At 48.4% G+C, this 21,758-nt stretch overlaps 1 protein-coding gene across 4 annotated transcripts in view; it reads left to right on the forward strand.

Moving 5' to 3' along the window:
* The first annotated feature begins 15,685 nt into the window (after positions 1-15,685).
* LOC140913990 (SRSF protein kinase 3) overlaps positions 15,686-21,758 on the forward strand; it is a 57,332-nt gene continuing 51,259 nt past the window's right edge. For all 4 annotated transcript variants that reach the window (XM_078853517.1, XM_078853518.1, XM_073350772.2 and 1 more), the window contains exon 1: positions 15,686-16,015. The gene's annotated coding sequence lies outside the window, so the exon portion shown is untranslated. The remainder of the gene's footprint in view (positions 16,016-21,758) is intronic.

The following is a 21,758-nucleotide window of genomic DNA, read 5'->3' on the forward strand; positions in this document are numbered from 1 at the left end:
TGGAATGGGTGTCATGGTTTTGTGTCTTAAAATAATTTGGCTGCTACTTATGTTCCAGAATATGCTGCCCCTGGCCCAAGTGCCAACTCCGCAGCTCTCATTGGCCAGGAATTGCGGTGCAGTGTGGTGCCTGCAGAGACCCCATAACCCCCTGCCTAGGAGTCACTGCCAGATATGTGCCAGTCACTTTTGGGAGTTTCCCAAGATAAGCGCCATCCCCTCTCCTACACCCTGCTCCCCAGCCCTGAGCCCCCTCCAGCGCCCAAACTTCTACACCCCTCAGCTCACCCCACCCTACCCCCAGCACCCAAACTACCTTTCAGAGTCCACACTCCCTCCCAAACTCCCAGCCCAGAGCCCACCCCCTCCTGCACCCTAACCCTCTACCCCAGCGTGGTGAAAGTGAGTTCGGGTGGGGGAGAGCGAGTGATGGAAGAAGGGGGCATGGCCTTAGGCAAGGGGGTGGGGCAGGGGTTGAGTGGGAGGAATTGGGGGTCCCTGAAAAAAATTATATCAAAATAGGCGTCCTTGGGGCCAAAATAGGGGCTAAAGTTTGAAAACTGCTGGCCTGAGGTACCAATCCTGAAAGTTTCTTCGGGGGGTTGGATGGACCCCTGCAGCTGGGCAGAGCCCCCCACTCCTGTCCAAGGTGCTGGGGGGCAATGGGGTCCCTTTAAACTAGGGCATGCAGTTCCTTGTAGAAGCAGCAGGTCCCTGTTGCTGAAAAGCCTGCTGAAGTTCCCTGGCTTTCACCGGGCACGGAGGCTCAGCCCCGTCGTGCCCAAGCTTTGCATCCGCTTGCAAGCTGCAGGTGGCTCTCTGCTCCCTCCGTCGCTCCTGGGCTGGTTTGCGCCGGGGCCTCGAGCACCCACGAGGGCTTCTGCTGCAGGCAGCGGCGGGGGCGCCTCTGCCCAGGCTGGGCCCGCTTGGGCTGGGCGCCGGGCTCGCCACGGCGAGCAAGCCGGGGGCAGGCGTGCCCGGGCCCGGGCCCGGGCCCAGGCCGGCCGGGGGCCGCTCAGCCCGCTTGCAGCGCCTGCCCCGGCACTTTGGCCTTCTGCGGCCGGGGGGGTCAAGGCAGCGGGGCGGCGAATTCCCGCGCAGGCGCAGCGACCCCAGGGGCGGCCCGGCTGGAGCAGCGCTCGCGCCCTAGGCTGCCGGACGGGCTCGCGTCACGTGGCGCGTTGCCGTTGACAACGCCCCTGGCGCCGGGGCTCGCGCGGCCGCCGCTGAGGCGAGGGGCGGCCGCCAGCGGGACCCGGCCCGTCGCTTGGCCCTGGCGCGCTCCGGTCACAGCGGCCCGAGCGGCGGAGACCCCGAGGGCCGGGTCAGGCCGCGCCGCCGGCAGCGGGGGGAAGCGGCGCGGGCGGGGGGCTCCGACCCCCAGGCCTCAGCCTCGCCCCTCGCCTCGGGGCATAAGTAGGGGTATAAGTAGGGGCATAGCGAGCAGATCGAGGGACGTGATCGTTCCCCTCTATTCGACATTGGTGAGGCCTCATCTGGAGTACTGTGTCCAGTTTTGGGCCCCACACTTCAAGAAGGATGTGGATAAATTGGAGAGAGTCCAGCGAAGGGCAACAAAAATGATTAGGGGACTGGAACACATGAGTTATGAGGAGAGGCTGAGGGAGCTGGGATTGTTTAGCCTGCAGAAGAGAAGAATGAGGGGGGATTTGATAGCTGCTTTCAACTACCTGAAAGGGGATTCCAAAGAGGATGGCTCTAGACTGTTCTCAATGGTAGCAGATGACAGAACGAGGAGTAATGGTCTCAAGTTGCAGTGGGGGAGGTTTAGGTTGGATATTAGGAAAAACTTTTTCACTAAGAGGGTGGTGAAACACTGGAATGCGTTACCTAGGGAGGTGGTAGAATCTCCTTCCTTAGAGGTTTTTAAGGTCAGGCTTGACAAAGCCCTGGCTGGGATGATTTAACTGGGAATTGGTCCTGCTTTGAGCAGGGGGTTGGACTAGATGACCTTCTGGGGTCCCTTCCAACCCTGATATTCTATGATTCTATGATATGATGACGGGGGCCCTGGTTCGTGTGTTCTGAGGAGGTGGGAGTAACATTTCCTGCTTCGCTGGGTCCACGCTATTCGCATCCCCCTTCGCTGTCTCATTTCCACAGCGAGCCGGCCCAGTTCTGTTCATGTCTCCACATATGGAAGCTGTTCCATATCCCTCATCATTTTTGTTGCGCTTCTCTGTATTTTTTCCAGTTCTAATATATCATTTTTGCGACGGGGCAATCAGAACTGCATGCAGTATTCAAGATGTGGTTGTATCATGAATTTATATGGTGGTATTATGATATTTATTGTCGTCTTATCTTGCCCTTTCCTCATGGTTCCTAACATTCTATTAGCTTTTCTGACTGCCGTTGCAGTCAGCAGATGTTTTCTGAGAACTAGCCTCTATGACTCCAAGAGCTTTCTTGAGCAGTAACGGCAAATTTAGTCCCATCATTTTGTAAATTGGGATCATGTTTTTCAATGTGTGCATTTATCAACATTGAACCAGAGGGACAGGAAGACCCGGTGCCCCTGCAGACATCTTCCTCATTCTCCCCGGATGAAGTGGTGGTGGGCGCTTCCACCACACCACCTGCCATGGACAACAGGGCATACCAAGAGTTGCTCAAGAGGGTGGCTCAAAACTTAAGTATTCAGGTGGACATTCTCGTCCCTGAAGGTCCTTTGAGTGTGACTTTGCCCCTCATTAAGACGATCTATAACACCACTAACCCATGGCAAAAGGGGTCGAGAGAAAATACTTTGTGCCCTCTAAGGGATATGAGTGCCTGTTTACTCATCCTCAGCTGGGTACTCTGGTAGTGAAGGCGGCCACCCAGAAAGAAAGGCAGGGACAATCGGGGCCGACGCCTAAATCCAAAGAAGTGAAGATGTCTCTTTGGTAGGAAGGTGTATTCTACTGGGGGGGCTTCAGCTTCGCATTGCCAACCAGCAGGCAGTGCTTAGCCGCTATCGTTATAATTCCTGCAACAAGCTGACCAAGTTTCAGAAACTGCTTATGGCAGTCTCCTGCTCGGAGTTTGTGGCTGTCCTGAAGGAGGGCAAGGTCATCATAAGGACCTCCTTACAGGCCTCCCTGGACTCAGCGGACTCAGCAACCCAGACAATGGCAACTGCGATAGCCATGAGATGGAGCTCATGGCTTCAAGTGTCAGGGCTCTCACACAACATCCAACACGCTATCCAGGACTTTCCTTTTGACTGTTCAGGACTCTTCTTGGAGCAAACACATAAGAGGCTCCACAGCCTGAAAAACTCATGGACAACCCTGAAGTCCCTGGGGGGTTCATATGCCAGCCCCCCAAAGAAATCCTTTTAAGCTGCAACCTGCCCATTGCTTCTATTCAGCTCATCCTTGGCAGGACTATAGCAGGAAGCGGGACAGGAATAATATGCAGAAGCCCTCTCAGTCCTCTAACCAGAGCGAAGGCACAGCAAAGCAGCCCTCAGCCTCCAAACCAAACTTTTGAAGGTGTGCCCAAGGACGACGCACCAGTTCAGATCCCAGATTCTTCCCCTCCCTTTGTGAATCATCTATCTCATTTCTACCATGCCTGGACTCAAATCACCTTCGACCAATGGGTCTTGAGTCCAGTAAAATTGGGATAGTCTCTCCAATTCTGTTCCCTCCCACCTTCCTATCCTCTTCAGGGACCCTTCTTATGAACAACTTATAGTGCAGGAGGTGCAAATGCTCCTACAATTCAGGGCGGTGGAAAGGGGTTCGACTCCCGGTATTTCCTAATCCCAAAGGCCAAGGGTGGGCTCAGGCCTATTTTAGACCTGTGAAACCTAAACAGATTCATGAAGAAATTGAGGTTTCGCATGATCTCCCTGGCTTCCATTATTCCCTCCCTGGATCTGGGGGACTGGTACGCCACCCTTGACTTGAAGAACACGTACTTTCAAATGTCCATAATCCTGTCGCACAGACAGTTCCTCCATTTCATGGTCAACAACACCCACTATCAGTTTATGGTCTTTCTCTTTGGCCTCTTGGCAGCCCCTCAGGTGTTAACTAAGTGCATGGCGGTCATGGCAGCCTTCCTGCGGAAGTGGCAAGTGCAAGTATTTCCGTACCTGAATGACTGGCTAATCAAGGGTCGCTCCCGGGCCCATGTGGAGGCCCACGTGATCTTGGTGCAGATGACATTCCACAGGCTCAGCCTTATTTTGAACATGGCAAAGTCAATCATAGCCCCCACTCAGAAAATAGAGTTAATCAGTGCTCTCCTAGACTCTGATCAGGCCAGGGCATTCCTCCTGGAATCTCTCTTCCTTGCCATGGGCACCATCATAGAAGATCTCAGAAGATTCCTCACTACTATGGCGCAAAATTGCCTGAAACTGCTCGGACATATGGCTCCTTTTACGTTTGTGGTACAGCATGCCAGGCTGCATCTCTGTCCCCTTCAGGCTTGGCTAGCCCAGGTATAGCCCAGGCCCAACCAAGACCGCCTAGACAAATTGGTCACACTCACTCCTCAAATCCTTGAGTCCCACTGGTGGTGGCTCGACCCACAAGGAGTATGTGCAAGAATACCCTTCTCCAGGCCTCAACCATTGCTGTCCCTAGTCACAGATGCGTCAGTGATGGGATGGGGGGGCGCACCTAGGAAGACTCAGGACCCAAGGTCTCTGGTCCCAGGCAGAACTTTTGCTGCACATCAACGTCAGGGAGCTGCATGCGATTCGCCTCGCTTGCCAGATGTTCTAAACCCATCTACATATGTGTATTGGTATTGACAGACAATACCACAGCCATGTTCTATATAAACAGACAGTGTCATGCTCGCTCCTCTCACCTGCGTCAGAAAGCTCGCAAGCTGTGGAACTTCTGCATCACCCACTTGATACATTTGGAGTCTTCCAGGCTCGCAGAATGAATTGGCCGATCATCTCAGCAGGTCCTTTTAGGGCCACGAGTGGTCCCTCCACCTGGATGTTGCCATCAACATCTACCAAAGGTGGGGATTTCCCAGATAGCACTGGTCACAACATGGTGTAACAGCATGTGTCAGCAGTTCTGTTCCTTCCCATGGTGACCTGGGCTTGCTCGTGGACGCCTTTCTCTTCCCTTGGAAGGGGCACTTGCTGTATGCGTTCCCGCCCTTCCCGCTCATTCACAAGGTCCTGTTGGAGGTCTGACAAGAGGGAGCATCAATAATCTTGATATCACCAGCGTGGCCACGTCAGCCACTGGTTCACCACGCTTCTAGACCTGTTGGTGGACAAGCCTATAACTCTGTCCCTGGTCCGGACTTCATCACGCAGGACCAGGGCCGCCTACAGCATCCCAGTCTAGAGTCTCTCAACCTCACGGAATGGAAACTCCATGACTAATCCCATTAGAGCTTGCAGGCTCAGACTCGGTTAGGGAGGTTTTCCTTGGCAGCAGAAAGCCATCCACTCGGGCCACTTATCTAGCTAATGACAGGTTTCAGAGTAACAGCCGTGTTAGTCTGTATTCGCAAAAAGAAAAGGAGTGCTTGTGGCACCTTAGAGACTAACCAATTTATTTGAGCATGAGCTTTCGTGAGCTACAGCTCACTTCATCAGATGCATACCGTGGAAACTACAGCAGACTTTATATATACACAGAGAATATGAAACAATACCTCCTCCCACCCCACTGTCCTGCTGGTAATAGCTTATCTAAAGTGATCATCAGGTGGGCCATTTCCAGCACAAATCCAGGTTTTCTCACCCTCCACCCCCCCACACAAATTCACTCTCCTGCTGGTGATAGCCCATCCAAAGTGACAACTCTTTACACAATGTGCATGATAATCAAGTTGGGCTATTTCCTGCACAAAAACCTGGATTTGTGCAGGAAATAGCCCAACTTGATTATCATGCACATTGTGTAAAGAGTTGTCACTTTGGATGGGCTATCACCAGCAGGAGAGTGAATTTGTGTGGGGGGGTGGACGGTGAGAAAACCTGGATTTGTGCTGGAAATGGCCCACCTGATGATCACTTTAGATAAGCTATTACCAGCAGGACAGTGGGGTGGGAGGAGGTATTGTTTCATATTCTCTGTGTATATATAAAGTCTGCTGTAGTTTCCACGGTATGCATCCGATGAAGTGAGCTGTAGCTCACGAAAGCTCATGCTCAAATAAATTGGTTAGTCTCTAAGGTGCCACAAGTCCTCCTTTTCTTATCTAGCTAAGTGGAAGAGGTTCTCGATTTTGTCGTTGCAGAAGGGCACTCCTCTGTTACAGTCAGCAATTCCCTTCATCCTGGACTGTGTACTTCACCTAAAACAGCAAGGCCTGACAGTATTGTCAGTAAAGGTGCACCTGGCTGCTATTTTGGCTTTCCATCCCAGCTCAGCTGGACAGTCAGTATTCGCTAATTCCATGGTTGGCCGCTTCCTCAAAGGGCTAGATAGACTGTACCTTCAAGCAGTGTTCCCTCTAATTTTTTACATCCATGTGCGGAATGAATTTTGTTATGTGCACCAATATGGAGGTAATGTGTGACACATCACCTTCATATTGGGGCACATGACAAAATTCATGTGGTGGGGGTGGGGCCGAGGGGTTTGGAGTTTGGGATGGGGCTCAGGGCTGGGGTGGAGGGTTGGGGTGCAGGGGGGGGTGGGGCCTCGGGGCTGGGGGTGCAGGCTCTAGGGTGGGGCTGGGGATGAGGTGTTTGGGGTGTGGGAGGGTGTTCAGGGCTGGGGTAGAGGGTTGGGGCGGGGGGATGAAGGCTCTGGGATGTGGGCTGTGGGGTGGGACCAGGGATGAGGAGTGCGGGGTGGGACCAGGGATGAGGAGTTCAGGGTGTAGGCTGTCCCATGGCTGTGGTGGGGAAAGGACTCCCCCCAGCCCTCTCTCTCTCTCGCCGCAGCAGGTCAGGGCAGGGGGAGAGGCGCCTCTCCCTGGCTGTGGCAGGTCCACACTGGGGCCAGCAGGTCCATGCTGGGGGAGAGGCATCTCTCCCCTTCTGAGCCCTTGCATGGGGTTTAATAGGCAGCTGCACGGCCACGCAGCTTGGAGTGAACTTAGCCCTCAAGTAAGGCAGCCGATTCCCCCATGGCATCACAACCTTGTGCTCTTGAGGTTGATGGGTCCTCCCTTTGAGCCCCTAGGAATATGCTCTCTACTTTACCTTTCTTGGAAGGTGGCATTCCTAGTGGCTATGACGTCAGACAGGAGAATGTCTGAGCTCAAGGCCCTGAGATCCGATCCCACTTATATTGTGTTTTATAAAGACAAGGTGCAGTTGTGGCTGCACCCAGCTTTCCTCACAAAGATAATTTAGCAATTTCACGCAAATCAGGACATTTTTCTGCCAGTGTTCTTCCCTAAGCCACATCCTAATAACCAGGAACGGGTGCTCCATTCCCTGGATGTCAGACAAGTGTTAGCCTCTTATATTGAGCGAACAAAGCCATTTCAGAAATTGACACACCTCTTCATTGCGATTGCTGAGCTGATGAAGGGGCTCCCAGTGTCGTTCCAAAAGATCTCTTCGTGTATCACAGCTTGTATCAGGGCGTGGTAAAACCTAGCAAAGATACTGGCCCCAGCATTAACGGCGCATTCCACAAAAGTGAAAGCTTCATCTGCAGTATTTCTGGCGCAGGTTCCAATTCAAGACATCTGCAGGGAGGCAACATGGTTGTCTGTTCACACCTTTACGTTGCACTGCACCATCACACAGCAGGCTGGAGACAGTGCTGCATTTGGCAGAGTGCTGCTGCGGCCTGTGACTTGGTGAAGTCTGACCCCTCCTGGGGATTGCTTGGGATTCACCTACTTGGACGCGACATGAGCAATCACTTGAAGAAGAAAAACGGTTTTACCTGTTGTTCTTCGAGATGTTTTGCTCATGTTCATTCCAAGACCCACCCGTCTCCTCTCTGTCAGAGTATCCGGCAAGAAGGAACAGAAGAGGCGGCGGATCAGCAAGGACCTATATACATACACCTCCATGAAAGTGCAACTCCAGGGGACTCCACAGCCAACCCGATGGGTACCACTAAGGGAAAAACCTTCCGGCAACTGAGCATCCGGCAGGCACACATCTACTTGGAATGGACATGAGTGAGGCTACATTTTAGTCACATATATTTTTAGTAACAGGTCACGGGCAATAAACAAAAAGTCATGGCCCCGTGACCTGTCCATGGCTTTTGCTAAAAATACTTATGACTAAATCTTACCTTCTGGGAGTGGGGTGTTCCTGAAGACTGCTGTTGGGGTGGGCAGCAGCGTGGAGTGATGCTTCTGCTGGGGGGTGGCCTGGGGCCCCTGCTGCTGGTGGGGATGGCCCGGGGCCCCCTGCCGCTGCTGCTGGTGGGCGTGGGGCCCTGCTGCTGCTGCTCCCGCTCCAGGTAGGGGGTGGCCCGTGGCCCCCTGCTGCTGCTGCTGCTGCTGGAGGCCCTGGGGCCCTGCTGCTGCTCCCGCTCCAGATAGGGGGTGGCCTGGGGCCCTGCCGCCACCACCGCTAGTCCAGGCGAGGAGTGGCCCATGGTTCTGTTGCCACTCTGGGTGGGGAGCGGCCAGGATCACCACTGCTGGTCCCAGACCGCTGTTCCAGGGCAGCACCGGGGATAGGTGCCTGGGGCTGCCAGAGCAGCAGCTCATGCTGCTGGCCCCCAGGCTTCCGCAGCTGCTGGGGTGGTCCTGGGGTCAGCTGCACCAGTGCTGCAAAATTCACGGAGGTCATGGAAGTCGTGATCTCTGTGAATGATTCGCAGCCTTAGACATGAGTAACACATGTCAAAGAACAACAGTTAAAAAAGATAGGTAACCTTTTCTTTTTTTTTCATGAAATGTTATCGCTAAGAGTGATTACTTCATACAGTTTCTCACTTGTCTTATGTGTTGAAGCTGTACTGACTGGATGCCTCTGGGCTTCCAGCTTATGATAGAAGAAGCAGGTGTCCCTCGTGAACACATGCCATGGGACCCTAGTATAAGGCGAGTCTCACCCACAGCTGCTCTTCTTCCTAGCATATTCAACCTTTTTCCTGATGCTTGACGTACTTCCTCTCTAACCTTCCCAAATTCAGTTTAGGTGCACTTTTTATGTAGAGTGCCACCAAGCATTTTGTTAAACAGGTCCTCCATGCTGGTATTCTCCAAAGATTCAGCTGCTAATTGGTACTCTTCATCTTCCCATGGAGGCCTAAAAATGATCAAGACCAAAGTAAAAACTGATTTTGTAATCAATTACTTTGGAATTGTAATTAATTATGGTAAGGAATGTATATTCTATAACTACATGAATACCGTTCACGGACCAGGTGCTTGCTCTTGCCAAGGCTGTAAGTGTCAGCTGAACATTGTCAAATTCATAGCTGGCAACCAGAGCAACTCACCTTTCTTAGTATTATTCAAGCTAGGTGTTAGACTTGTAAAGATGTGTTTAATGTTTACACTCTGTAAACTGCTTGTAAGTTGCTGCATGCATTAATCTTACTTGTAATGTCTGTATCTGGTGCTGTAAGGTAGTATGCAAGTTTTGCTTTATACCAGTAAAAATGCCATCTCTGGACTTGTGAACCCAGGCAGAGGAGGAGTGGTTTCCCCCACCCATCCAGAGGAACTATGGGCCGTTGTGGAACATCATGAGACAAAGACTAGGTTAATGGCTCTTTCACACCCATGAAGGTGGTATGTGCAAGAAAGCTCCACCCATCAGCTTGAATTCTGGAAGAAGGAAATAAAAATAGCTGACAGGAAAATTCTTCATCTCTTTGCTGTTTGTACTCTGAGACGGCTGGAGTTAGGAAACAAAAGCAGAGATCCCGAGAGCCAACCTGGATTAACCCTAAAAGACATTCAGTGCTGACAGATTACTACAATGCTCACCTTTTGGAACGCTGGATTGTAACTCATGTATATACGTTGTCTGCTTTAACCTGTGAATAACTCTCATATTTCTTGTTCCTAGTTAATAAATCTTTAGTTAGTTTACTATAGGATTGGCTACAAGCGTTGTCTTTGGTGTGAGAACTGAAGTACAAATTGACCTGGGGTAAGTGACTGGTCTCTTGGGACTGGAAACAACCTGAATCTTTTGTGATCTTTGGTATATGGCAAACAACTGTTGCTAAATCCAGCTTGCCTGGGTGGCAAGATAGACTAGAGTGCCCAAAGGGACTATTTGTGACTCCATGATTAGACTGTTTATAGTGCTTCAGGAGTTCACATTTGTTCCTGGGTTAGTGAAGTCAAATTTTAGAGCATATAATGAGTTTGGCATGTCTTCCCTGCTTTTAGACAGTGTGCCCTGATATTGGACGTGAACCACTCTAGACAATGTGACAACCAGAGCCTAATCATAACTCTTTTGGCACAGTAAAGAAAGCTGATAAATATCACTGAACTGGTTCTTTTTTGTCAATGATTGTGTCATAAACATAGAGATAAAGGTAGCATAAAATCCCTCCTGGACAGCTGTACTGAATCACTTTACCTGTAAGGGGTTAAGAAGCTCAAATAATCTAGCTGGCACCTGACCAGAAGGACTAATGAGGAAAGAAGATACTTTCAAATCTGGGGCGGGGAGGTTTTGTTTGTGGCTCTCTTTGTTTGTTCCCTCTCTGGATGGAGAGAGAGACCAGGCAGGTACAACATCTCCTGAAAACATACCTGAAATGAACCATCTAAAATTACAAAAATTGTAAGTAAGGCAAGGAAATGCGTTAGTTATCTTTTGTTGTGGCTTGTGAATTTTCCCTATGCTAAAGAGGTAGTTTCATTCCTTTTTTTGTAACTGTGAAGCTGAGTCCAGAGGGGAGTCCTCTGTCTTTTAAATCTTTTTATTACCCTGTAAAGTTACCTTACATCCTGAGTTTGCAGGTGTGATTCTTTTACTTTTATTTTTTTTAATAAAGTTCTTCTTTTAAGAATCTGATTGATTTTAGTGCCCTAAAGATAAGGGTTTGGTCTGTACTCACATTCTAAGGCAATTAGTTGGTATATTATTCTCAAGCCTCCCCAAGAAAGGGGGTGAAGGGGCTTGGGGCTATTTTGGAGGGATAGAGATTCCAAGTGACCCTCCCCTGAATTTTTGTGTAAATCACTTGGTGGTGGCAGCAATACCATCCAAGGACAAGCAAAGGAATTTGTGCCTTGGGAAGTTTTTAACCTAAGCTAGTAGAAAATAAGCTTGGGGGTCTTTCATGGGGGTCCCCACATCTGTACCCCAGAGTTCAGAGTGGGGTGTGTGGAATCCTGACAGATGGTAAATCAACTTGAAGTACTCTTTCCATTTATAATAATTGTAACATTAAGAAAATTAATCAAGTATCATTTGTGAGCATTAACTATAACACAGTACTGTCAGTCAAAGGCCACAAATTAACTTTGTTAGGGCTGCACGTTTGACATGCCTGTGTTAAAGCGTAGTTAAAACAACTGATTTTAAAACATTTTCTCAACTGTCTGTCTCCATAATTGTTCTAAGTTTGTCATGTTTGGTATCATTGTGTTCATGTGAGAAAGGGCTTTTGAATGAGACCCCAACTTGATCCATTTCCAACAATGTTGTATTATCAAAATTTCTACCAACTGGAGGATCTGGAGCCAGGGAGGAAGGGGGACAGAGAGTCCCCCGCCACACTGCAAAGGGTGACACCACTGAAATTATGATTCTATAGATTTTTACAAAACAAGTGACACTTTCCTTACTTTTCTGTCATTAACTTGCCCACAGAATTACACATGTCCCCACACTATTAAGGGCTTTTAAGGGAGGCTCAGGCCATTGTACTGAAGTCTAATTAAATTCCCCTTTGTCTCTTGTCATCCTTGTAGATGCCTTATTTCTTTTGCTAGCTAACGTCTAAAGCCAGGAAATCCTGTTAACCACTGTTCCCTCTAAGCTGTGCACGTGTGTGTGCACACACAGATCCTAAGTCCCACGCACACAGTGAAACACTGCGTGCACAAAAATTTGCACAGAAGCACAACAGTTTGCACAGAAGAAATTTTTTGCGCACATGGCCTAACAAGAATTAGCACAGAAGAAATTTTTTGTGCACACGACCTGTCAAAAATTAGAGGGAACATTGCTGTTAACCTGAATCTACCCCACATGGAGGTCACAGGGTGTAATGGAGGGAGGTGGAGAATGTTAGAGCTAACGTACTTTCTCCTGAGTGTGCCCTATTTTCTCTTTGTTAGTGTAGGTGGATAGTGGTTATTGAGAGAGATTTCTTCAGGTGAAGGAGATGGGCTTCTACATCAGCTCCTTGTCCAGAGCTGTCTGTGGCTGGACTCCCAATCACCCCCAAGACATTATCAGGTGGCTCCAAGCTACAATTACAGATAGACAGATCTTCACTACGAGGCTAGCAGGGGCAACGTGCTCCAACAACTCCTAATGACCTCAGGTATGTAATTCTCCTAAAGCAGGGCAGGTGTGAGAGAGCCTTTCCTGGCTACTGGAGATATAGTGAATGCAAACATTCCCATGGGAACATAAGAGTTGCCAGACTGGATCAGAATGATGGTCCATCTAGTATAGTGTCCAGTCTATCAGTGACTGGTACTAGTTATTTAAGAGGAAAAGTGTCTCCTGTCTCTGCTCTTTAAAGGTTTAAGATTCAAATACCCCAGTTTATGCCAGCCTCTAGCCAGACCATCCTGGCCAGTTCTCTGTGCTACAGGCAGCTTCCCTGTGAGCTTGCTGATGATGTCCCTTTGGTTTTTAGACAGGGAGCTGGTTGACAGGAAGGATTACTATGGCAAGACTCCATGCTACTGGACTGCGTATAAAGGGCAGAAGCTTTCCATGGAGTTACTGCTACAACATGGAGCCAGCGTGAACACTTGCTGTATACATGGAGGAATGCCCCTTCATGCAGCCATTGGCCTCTTCCCAGACTGCACTCTGCTGCTGATACAGGGAAGGTGTTTTGAATCCACTGCCACCTAATCGCCATGTGATGTGGCTCCTGTTGCGATTCTCAGAATGTCTCTGAACTCAAATGTGGAAAATCTTCTAACTGGGCAGCACCTAAACCAGCCCAGTTCAAGGTCCCCATTGTGCAAAAGGGGCTACTAATAATAGGTGTCTCAGTTTTGAGATTTTCAATTTAAGAATATAGGGGCCTGATTTTTCTTAGGATGCTGAGCACCACAACTCCAAGTGAAGTCCAAGAGAGCTGCACCTGAAAATTGGGCCTTAGGTGTTTACAGTTAGACATCCAAAACTGCAAGTACACAAAATCAGCGCTCATTTTAGAAAATATGAGCCTAAGCTTTTGGCCCATCCTCCACCCTGGGCCACGTGTCTAATTTGTATCTTGGAGAACAGAGTTTCCAACCCTGCTAGGAAGCTATTTGTGATCAAAGAATGTTCAGCTTAAAATCCTTCCCCCTTTTGCAAGGGGCAGCCATTTATAATGTATTATGTGTTTGCAGCTACAGCTGCATGTGACAGTCCACATTTCAGCTGTGGCCTTGAACATCTGGATAGGGGGTCAGATCCAGGGCACCTCAGCAAGGAAAAGTGGGTCAAGTGAAGCATTCGTCCCCTCCCCCCATCCCTAGCAAAGAAATGTGGAGCCCTTCCTTGAAGTAAAAGTAACACCTACTAAATATAGTAAAGCTGGTCTCAAAGTGCTAATAGGAAGGGATTTATCACAGTAGAGCAGTGACACTCAGGCAGACATTTGGTAGCTGCAAGTGGCTCTTTAATATGTCTCCTTTAATGTGATTTAATTATTAACCAATCAGGATGCTTTCAATGAATTCTCACTTCTGTGGCTCTTTTGGGTAATGTTGATCACTAATTTGGCTCGTGACCCACTGGGGTCTGAGTATCACTGCATTAGAGACATCAGTATCCCGTGTGAATCCTCATTCTGTGCCAGATGCTTGTAATTCTGACTTGTCAGTGTCCCACTGAGATAGATGGGATGAGTCTCTTGTTTGCAGGGATGGGAAACAAATATTAAAGCAGTTGTTTTTATTTAAATAATGAAACAGAATGATGGGAAGCTTCCAAAAAGCTAATGAGAGACCAAGGCAGGTCCTGCTCAAGAAAGCCAATGCATTTTGGGATGTATATGTAGGGGCATTGCCAGCAGATCGAGGGACGTGATCGTTCCCCTCTATTCGACATTGGTGAGGCCTCATCTGGAGTACTGTGTCCAGTTTTGGGCCCCACACTACAAGAAGGATGTGGAAAAATTGGAAAACGTCCAGCGGAGGGCAACAAAAATTATTAGGGGACTGGAACACATGACTTATGAGGAGAGGCTGAGGGAACTGGGATTGTTTAGTCTGCGGAAGAGAAGAATGAGGGGGGATTTGATAGCTGTTTTCAACTACCTGAAAGGGGTTCCAAAGAGGATGGATCTAGACTGTTCTCAGTGGTAGCAGATGACAGAACAAGGAGTAATGGTCTCAAGTTGCAGTGGGGGAGGTTTAGGCTGGATATTAGGAAAAACTTTTCCACTAAGAGGGTGGTGAAACGCTGGAATGCGTTACCTAGGGAGGTGGTGGAATCTCCTTTCTTAGAAGTATTTAAGGTCAGGCTTGACAAAGCCCTGGCTGGGATGATTTAGTTGGGGATTGGTCCTGCTTTGAGCAGGGGGTTGGACTAGATGACCTCCTGAGATCCCTTCCAACCCTGAGATTCTATGATTCCTTCTATAATAACCCTTCTACAATAACTCATATGTCCCCTGAAGTTCTTCTGAGGCTGCCCTGTTTGGCCTGGGGACCCTCTACTGTGCAATCAGACACACAGAGTACGTGGCAAACTGGGATCATTACTAAAGTGAGTTGCAGAACTCTGATCTAGTTTGGGTTCTGTCCTGATGTCTGAATGTAGGAATTGCCACACTGGATTGGACCCAGGGTCCACCTGGTCCAATCTCCTGTCTCTGACAGTGGTCAGCGTCAAATGCTTCAGAGGAATGTGCAAGAATGCCAAAATAAGTAGTTGTTTTATAATCTGTTCCTATGAACGTCTCAGATCTACTGCCCAGGTTACACTGTGGGTGAGTAGCAGCAGCTCCCTGTGCATCTGAAGGGGATCTGATTATACAGGCAGCAGATGGGAAAGATACAAAACAGTTAGTGACTAGTGGAGCTGGGGCTGGGAGAAGGAAATAGAGCAACTCAAGGACTATTTTCACCTCTAGCAAGGAAACCCAAAGACCTTCCCTGCTACTAGGCCAGAGGTTCTCAAACTTTTGTGCTGGTGACCGCTCTTACACAGCAAGCATCTGAGTGTGACCCCCCCCTTATAAATTAAAAACACTTCTTTAATATTTAACATTGTTATAAATGCTGGAGCCGAAGCAGGGTTTGGGGGTGGAGGCTGACAGTTTGTGACCCCCATGTAATAACCTCGCAACCCCCTGAGTGGTCACGACCCCCAGTTTGAGAACCCCAGTTTTCTTCTGGTTTCAGAGGAGCAGCCATGTTAGTCTGTATTCGCAAAAAGAAAAGGAGTACTTGTGGCACCTTAGAGACTAACCAGTTTATTTGAGCATAAGCTTTCGTGAGCTACAGCTCACTCAGTCACTCATGGCTTGCTCACTTTTCTCCCTGCTCAGGCCTGTACTATATGCTATATGCATCTGAGGAAGTGAGCTGTAGCTCACGAAAGCTTATGCTCTAATAAATTGGTTAGTCTCTAAGGTGCCACAAGTACTCCTTTTCTTTTTGCGAATACAGACTAACACGGCTGTTACTCTGAAACATGCCTTTGTGTGTGATCTTTAGCACCACCATTAATTTCAGGACTTAGTGACCATTACAGAGCGGGCATGGGGGTGCCTGTATGTCTGGCTACCAGGCCTGATTATTGCAGCTTTTTGGTAATTCAGACATGTATGTAATTTTAAAATGGAGTTGTTTTCTCCCCTTCCCTCAGCATGGTGCTGATGTGAACCTTCAGGATAACTGGGGAGTGACTCCCATATACCTGGCAGCTTGCAGTGGGCAGATAGAGTGTATCCGGCTTCTGGTGCAGGCTGGCGCTGACATCACTTACAAGAACAAGGTATTTAAGTTTCAGGGAGACATTCACAAAGGCACATGAGATGCTCTAAACCTGGTCTGTAACTGCCCCACCCTGAGCTGGGCTCTTGTCCATTTTCACAACCTGAGCACAATTGGGTTTGGTTGGTACTCAGGGGGAGAGTACCATAGGAACACCTAACATGCCATGGGATGTGTCAGTAAGTCATCTCTGAAGTGATGCCCCAACATGGTTCTGGAGATGCCAGCTTCCATATGAGAACAAAAAGAAAGGTCCTGCCTGTCTTTTGTCATTAAAGGTTACATGGAGCTTTGGACAAGAGCTGGAGTGTTAGCCCCAGTGCCCACGTGAATTATTACATTCTGCCTCCCTAGATTTCCCCTGCAGTTTCAATTGGGTATGGGATTCTTCACTTCCTAATATAAACTGATTTGTACTGTTGCTTTATGCTGCTGGATTTTCCAGCTCCCACTTCTCATGGGTGTCTGTGAAGCTGTATAAATAGTTGTAAAGTGCCTTGAGATGGAAGGTGCTCTGAAAATGTAAAGAATTAAGAAACAAAGGAATGGCCATACTGGGTCAGACCAAAGATCCATCTAGCCCAGTATCCTGTCTTCCAACAGAGGGCAATGCCAGGTGCCCCAGAGGGAATGTACAGAACAGATAATCATCAAGTGATCCATCGCCTGTTGCCCATTCCCAGCCTTTGGCAAACAGAGGCTAGGGACATCATCCTTGCCCATCCTGTGAGATCCCTTTGTAGCTCTTTGCAGTCTGGTTTGGACTTAACTATCTTGAGTAGTTTTGTATCATCTGCAAATTTTGCCACTTCACTGTTTACCCCCTTTCCCGGATCATTTGTGAATATGTTGAATAGTACTGGGCTCAGTACAGACCCCTGGGGGACACCAATATTTACCTCTCTCCATTCCAAAAACTGACCATTTATTCCTACCCTTTGTTTCCTATCTTTTAGCCTGTTACCGATCCATGAGACGACCTTCCCTCTTATCCCATGACAGTTTACTTTGCTTATGAGCCTTTGGGTGAGGGACCTTGTCAAAGGCTTTCTGAAAATCTAAGTACACTATATTCACTGCGTCCTCCTTGTCCACATGCTTGTTGATCCTCTCAAAGAATTCTAGTAGACTGGTGAGGCATGATTTCCCTTTACAAAAACCATTTTGACTCTTCCCCAACAAATTATGTTAATCTATGTGTCTGACAATTCTGTTCTTTATTATAGTTTCAACCAGTTTGCCCGGTATTGAAGTCAGGCTTACTGGCCTGTAATTGCCGGTATCACCTCTGGAACCTTTTTTTAAAATTGGCGTCACTTTGCTATCCTCCACTTATTTGGTACAGAAGCTGTTTTAAATGATCGGTTACAAACCACAATTAGTAGTTCTGCAATTTCACAATTGAGTTCCTTTAGAACTCTTGGGTGAATACCATCTGGTATCTGGTGACTTACTACTGTTTAATTTATCAATTTGTTCCAAAACCACCTCTAATGATACCTCAATCTGGGACAGTTCCTCAGATTTGTCATCTAAAAAGAATGGCTCAGATTTGGGAATCTCCCTCACATCCTCAGCCATGAAGACCGATGCAAAGAATTCATTTATTTTCTCCGCAATGGCCTTATCGTCCTTGAGTACTCCTTTAGCATCTCGATCGTCCAGTGGCCCCACTGGTTGTTTAGCAGGCTTTCTGCTTCTGATGTAGTTAAAAAAATTTTTGCTATTATTTTTTGAGTCTTTGGCTAGCTGTTCTTCAAATTCTTTTTTGGCCTTCCTAATTATATTTTTACACTTCACTTGCCAGAGTTTATGCTCCTTTCTATTTTCCTCACTAGGATCTAACTTCCACTTTTTAAAAGATGCCTTTTTGCCTCTTACTCCTTCTTTTACTTTGTTGTTTAGCCATGGTGGCACTTTTTTGATTCTCCTGCTATGTTTTTAAATTTGGGATATACATTTAAGTTGAACCTCTATTATGGTGTCTTTAAAAAGTTTCCATGCAGCTTGCAAGGATTTCACTTTTGGCACTCTACCTTTTAATTTCTGTTTAACTAACTTCCTCATTTTTATATAGTTCCCTTTTCTGAAATTAAATGCTACAGTGTTGGGCTGCTGTGGTGTTTTCCTCACCACATGGATGTTAAATTTAATTACATTATGGGCACTATTACCAAGCAGTCCAGCTATATTCACCTCTTGGACCAGATCATGTGCTCCCCTTAGGACCAAACCAAGAATTGTTAAATCGTTCCATCATCTGACCCTGCTACAGCACCTTCCATCCCAAAGGGCTTCACGTACCTTGTTACAATGACATAATTCATTTGAAGAATCACATTTCTCTCTGAAAAATATTATACCTACTATTGTTACAAATATTCTCCCAGTAAGTTTGTTCTAACAGAAAGTTGTTAGAGAAAAATTTCTCTCTCTTTTTTCCAGGGTGTTCCTTTTGTGTTTTAGTGTGAATTCATGCTGAAATTCACAAAGTTCAGCGGTCCCAGCAACTCCCCTCACATGTGCAGTCATCCCCCACCCCTCTTCTTATGGGTGTGGGACGTCGCAGCAGCTCCTCTTGGACATGCAGTTGTCCCCAACCCCCTCCCTCTCGGCATGGTCCGAGCCTCCCTCCCTCATCCTTAGGTTGCTGGTTCATCTCTGGCTCAAAGGAGTGGGCTTTGGATGATTTAGTTGGGGATTGGCCCTGCTTTGAGCAGGGGGTTGGACTAGATGACTTCCTGAGGTCCCTTCCAACCCTGATATTCTATGGGACATCCCAGCGACTCCCCTCACATGCACAGTTAGGTTGACCAGATGTCCCTTTATTTGGGGCTTTTTCTTATATAGACACCTATTACCCCGCACCTCTGTCCCGATTTTTCACACTTGCTGTCTGGTCACCGTATGCACAGTCGTCTTCTGCCCCCAGTGACTCCCTTCACCCCACCTCACACCCTTTCCCAGCATGCTGTGCTTAGGCTTTAACCCCCTCCCTGCTAATCAAAGCAGGTGGGCTGAGACCCTTCTGCTTGAGTATTTATTCACTCTAAACGCTGACTTTGCTTGCTCAACCTCAACCACATGTGGCCTTTCACAGCACCAGCCCTTAATATTATCCCCTGGCTTTCCTCACCCCTCAGCTCCACCCCACCTTCTCTACCTCAGCCGTGCTCCCCAAGCACCTGCCCTCACCCTCTAGCCCCACTCTCCTCCCTCAGTTTGTTTATCAGATGATGTTCATCCAGAAAAAAGCCTGACCCCAGCTGCTTTCTTCCTATTTCAGAAGACAGGAGCCTCCCCTAAGCGTCTGGTCTCACAAACTGCACTGATAGAATCATAGAATATCAGGGTTGGAAGGGACCCCAGAAGGTCATCTAGTCCAACCCCCTGCTCGAAGCAGGACCAATTCCCAGTTAAATCATCCCAGCCAGGGCTTTGTCAAGCCTGACCTTAAAAACCTCTAAGGAAGGAGATTCTACCACCTCCCTAGGTAACGCATTCCAGTGTTTCACCACCCTCTTAGTGAAAAAGTTTTTCCTAATATCCAATCTAAACCTCCCCCACTGCAACTTGAGACCATTACTCCTCGTTCTGTCATCTGCTACCATTGAGAACAGTTTAGAGCCATCCTCTTTGGAACCCCCTTTCAGGTAGTTGAAAGCAGCTATCAAATCCCCCCTCATTCTTCTCTTCTGCAGGCTAAACAATCCCAGCTCCCTCAGCCTCTCCTCATAACTCATGTGTTCCAGACCCCTAATCATTTTTGTTGCCCTTCGCTGGACTCTCTCCAATTTATCCACATCCTTCTTGAAGTGTGGGGCCCAAAACTGGACACAGTACTCCAGATGAGGCCTCACCAATGTCGAATAGAGGGGAATGATCACGTCCCTCGATCTGCTCGCTATGCCCCTACTTATACATCCCAAAATGCCATTGGCCTTCTTGGCAACAAGGGCACACTGCTGACTCATATCCAGTTTCTCGTCCACTGTCACCCCTAGGTCCTTTTCCGCAGAACTGCTGCCTAGCCATTCGGTCCCTAGTCTGTAGCTGTGCATTGGGTTCTTCCGTCCTAAGTGCAGGACCCTGCACTTATCCTTATTGAACCTCATCAGATTTCTTTTGGCCCAATCCTCCAATTTGTCTAGGTCCTGATATCCTGGATTGAATCCTGCTGCCAGCAGCCACGCTCCCTGAAACACCTCAGCTGCCTGCATATCCGAACCGCCCTTGGGCATCAGAGGCTTGAAGCCATTGGGGGATTTGACCTCCCACCCCCACTGAAGTGCTATCTTATGTATGAGGACCTTGTTCTGCAAGAGGGCCTGTAGCGGTGAAAAGTCTGGCCAGTCTATACCTGTACCCTCAAAGACAAAGTGACAGTGGGAAGAGGAGCTGACATTGTTTCATCTTTTCAGTCTTCAGCTCCTCAAAGCCACAAGAGATATGGATTTTGTGTTGTCATCTTACCTTTCTGTAGCCTAATCTGAGCCCCATTCTGGAATGTGTCAGAGGCTGCTGTCTGTGGAGACTGTTGGTGACTCTCACTCTGTAACATGCCTGTAGCTCCAGGGTGCATTCTGAGGAGAGCAAAGCTCTGTCTCCTGCCTTGAAGAGCTTGCTAGGTAACATGCTACAGCAGGAATCAGAGAGCTGGTCTTGGCCAGGAGGAGAGAAGGGACGAAGAGGTTCCTCTCCCTCTGTTTCTTGTTCAGGTATGAGTTTGACAAGTGTTACAGGAACAAAAATGTGCATACAGGCACCCATCTGCAGTCAGACCTTTTACTGTTGGAATACTGTCTGGCCCCAAAGGAAGGCCCTGGGGAGTTGCTGTGATTCTCCATTCCATCTGCTTGCCCAGGTACTATAGTATCAGAGCACCGGTGATTCAAGGCAGGGAGGAAGGTGGACACTGACCCATTGCCATACCCTACTGTTCTGCAGCAGCTATTTTTGGATTTTTGGATATATTTATGGATCTATTTTTACATGTCCCTTTGACTCATGTCCCTCACTTCACTGCCACCACATTCTCACCTCCTGTCACCTGCTGCACCTCCATTAGTTTCTGCCCCTTGTCCTCACTCCCCTCCCACATTACTTGCTTACTTGAGTCAGGCATCTTGCTTTCTATGAAGTGTGCGTAGAGGAAAGAAGAATCAATTCCAGTCCACTCTCCATAAGGCCAGATTTTCAGCTCCCATGGAAAACAATGGTGACCCTCTGTCCCTGCTCCATAGAGGAGAATCGGAGCTTCTGGGTGGGGAGCCCTTTTGGAAGTGTAGCCCATAGCGTGCCATTAACTGTTGGGTTCACTGGGTCTGATTTCCCTGTATTAAAGGCTGCCTCAGATCCCCGGGGAAGAGCCTGGACCAAGTGCCAGCAATTAGAGTTGCACAACTAGGACATGTGATCTGAGTCTTCACAGCCTGTCTTGGCCAAGAGGGGGCTCCACAGCTTTTCCTGGCCACAGAGCTGGGTCGGGGGCAGAGCCAGACTTTTATTTAAATACTATGAAATTATTGCAACTAGTTGATAATAAACAGTGCCCTTGAGCCCAGCTAGTGTTGACAGGAGGTGGGGGCTGTTAGGGGTGTGGCTGGCTGGTGCAGAAAGCCATGGCGTGTGACTGTCCTCATTCAAACTAAAATACAGGCAAAGGCTGCCTGAGTGTTTAAGAAAGCACAAGCCACAAGGTGGGGGAGCTCTGCCCCCTGCCTCAGTGACTTTCCTCATCTCAG

The sequence above is a fragment of the Lepidochelys kempii genome, chromosome 7 (assembly GCF_965140285.1).
Source record: "Lepidochelys kempii isolate rLepKem1 chromosome 7, rLepKem1.hap1, whole genome shotgun sequence".
NCBI classification, from domain to species: Eukaryota; Metazoa; Chordata; order Testudines; family Cheloniidae; genus Lepidochelys; species Lepidochelys kempii.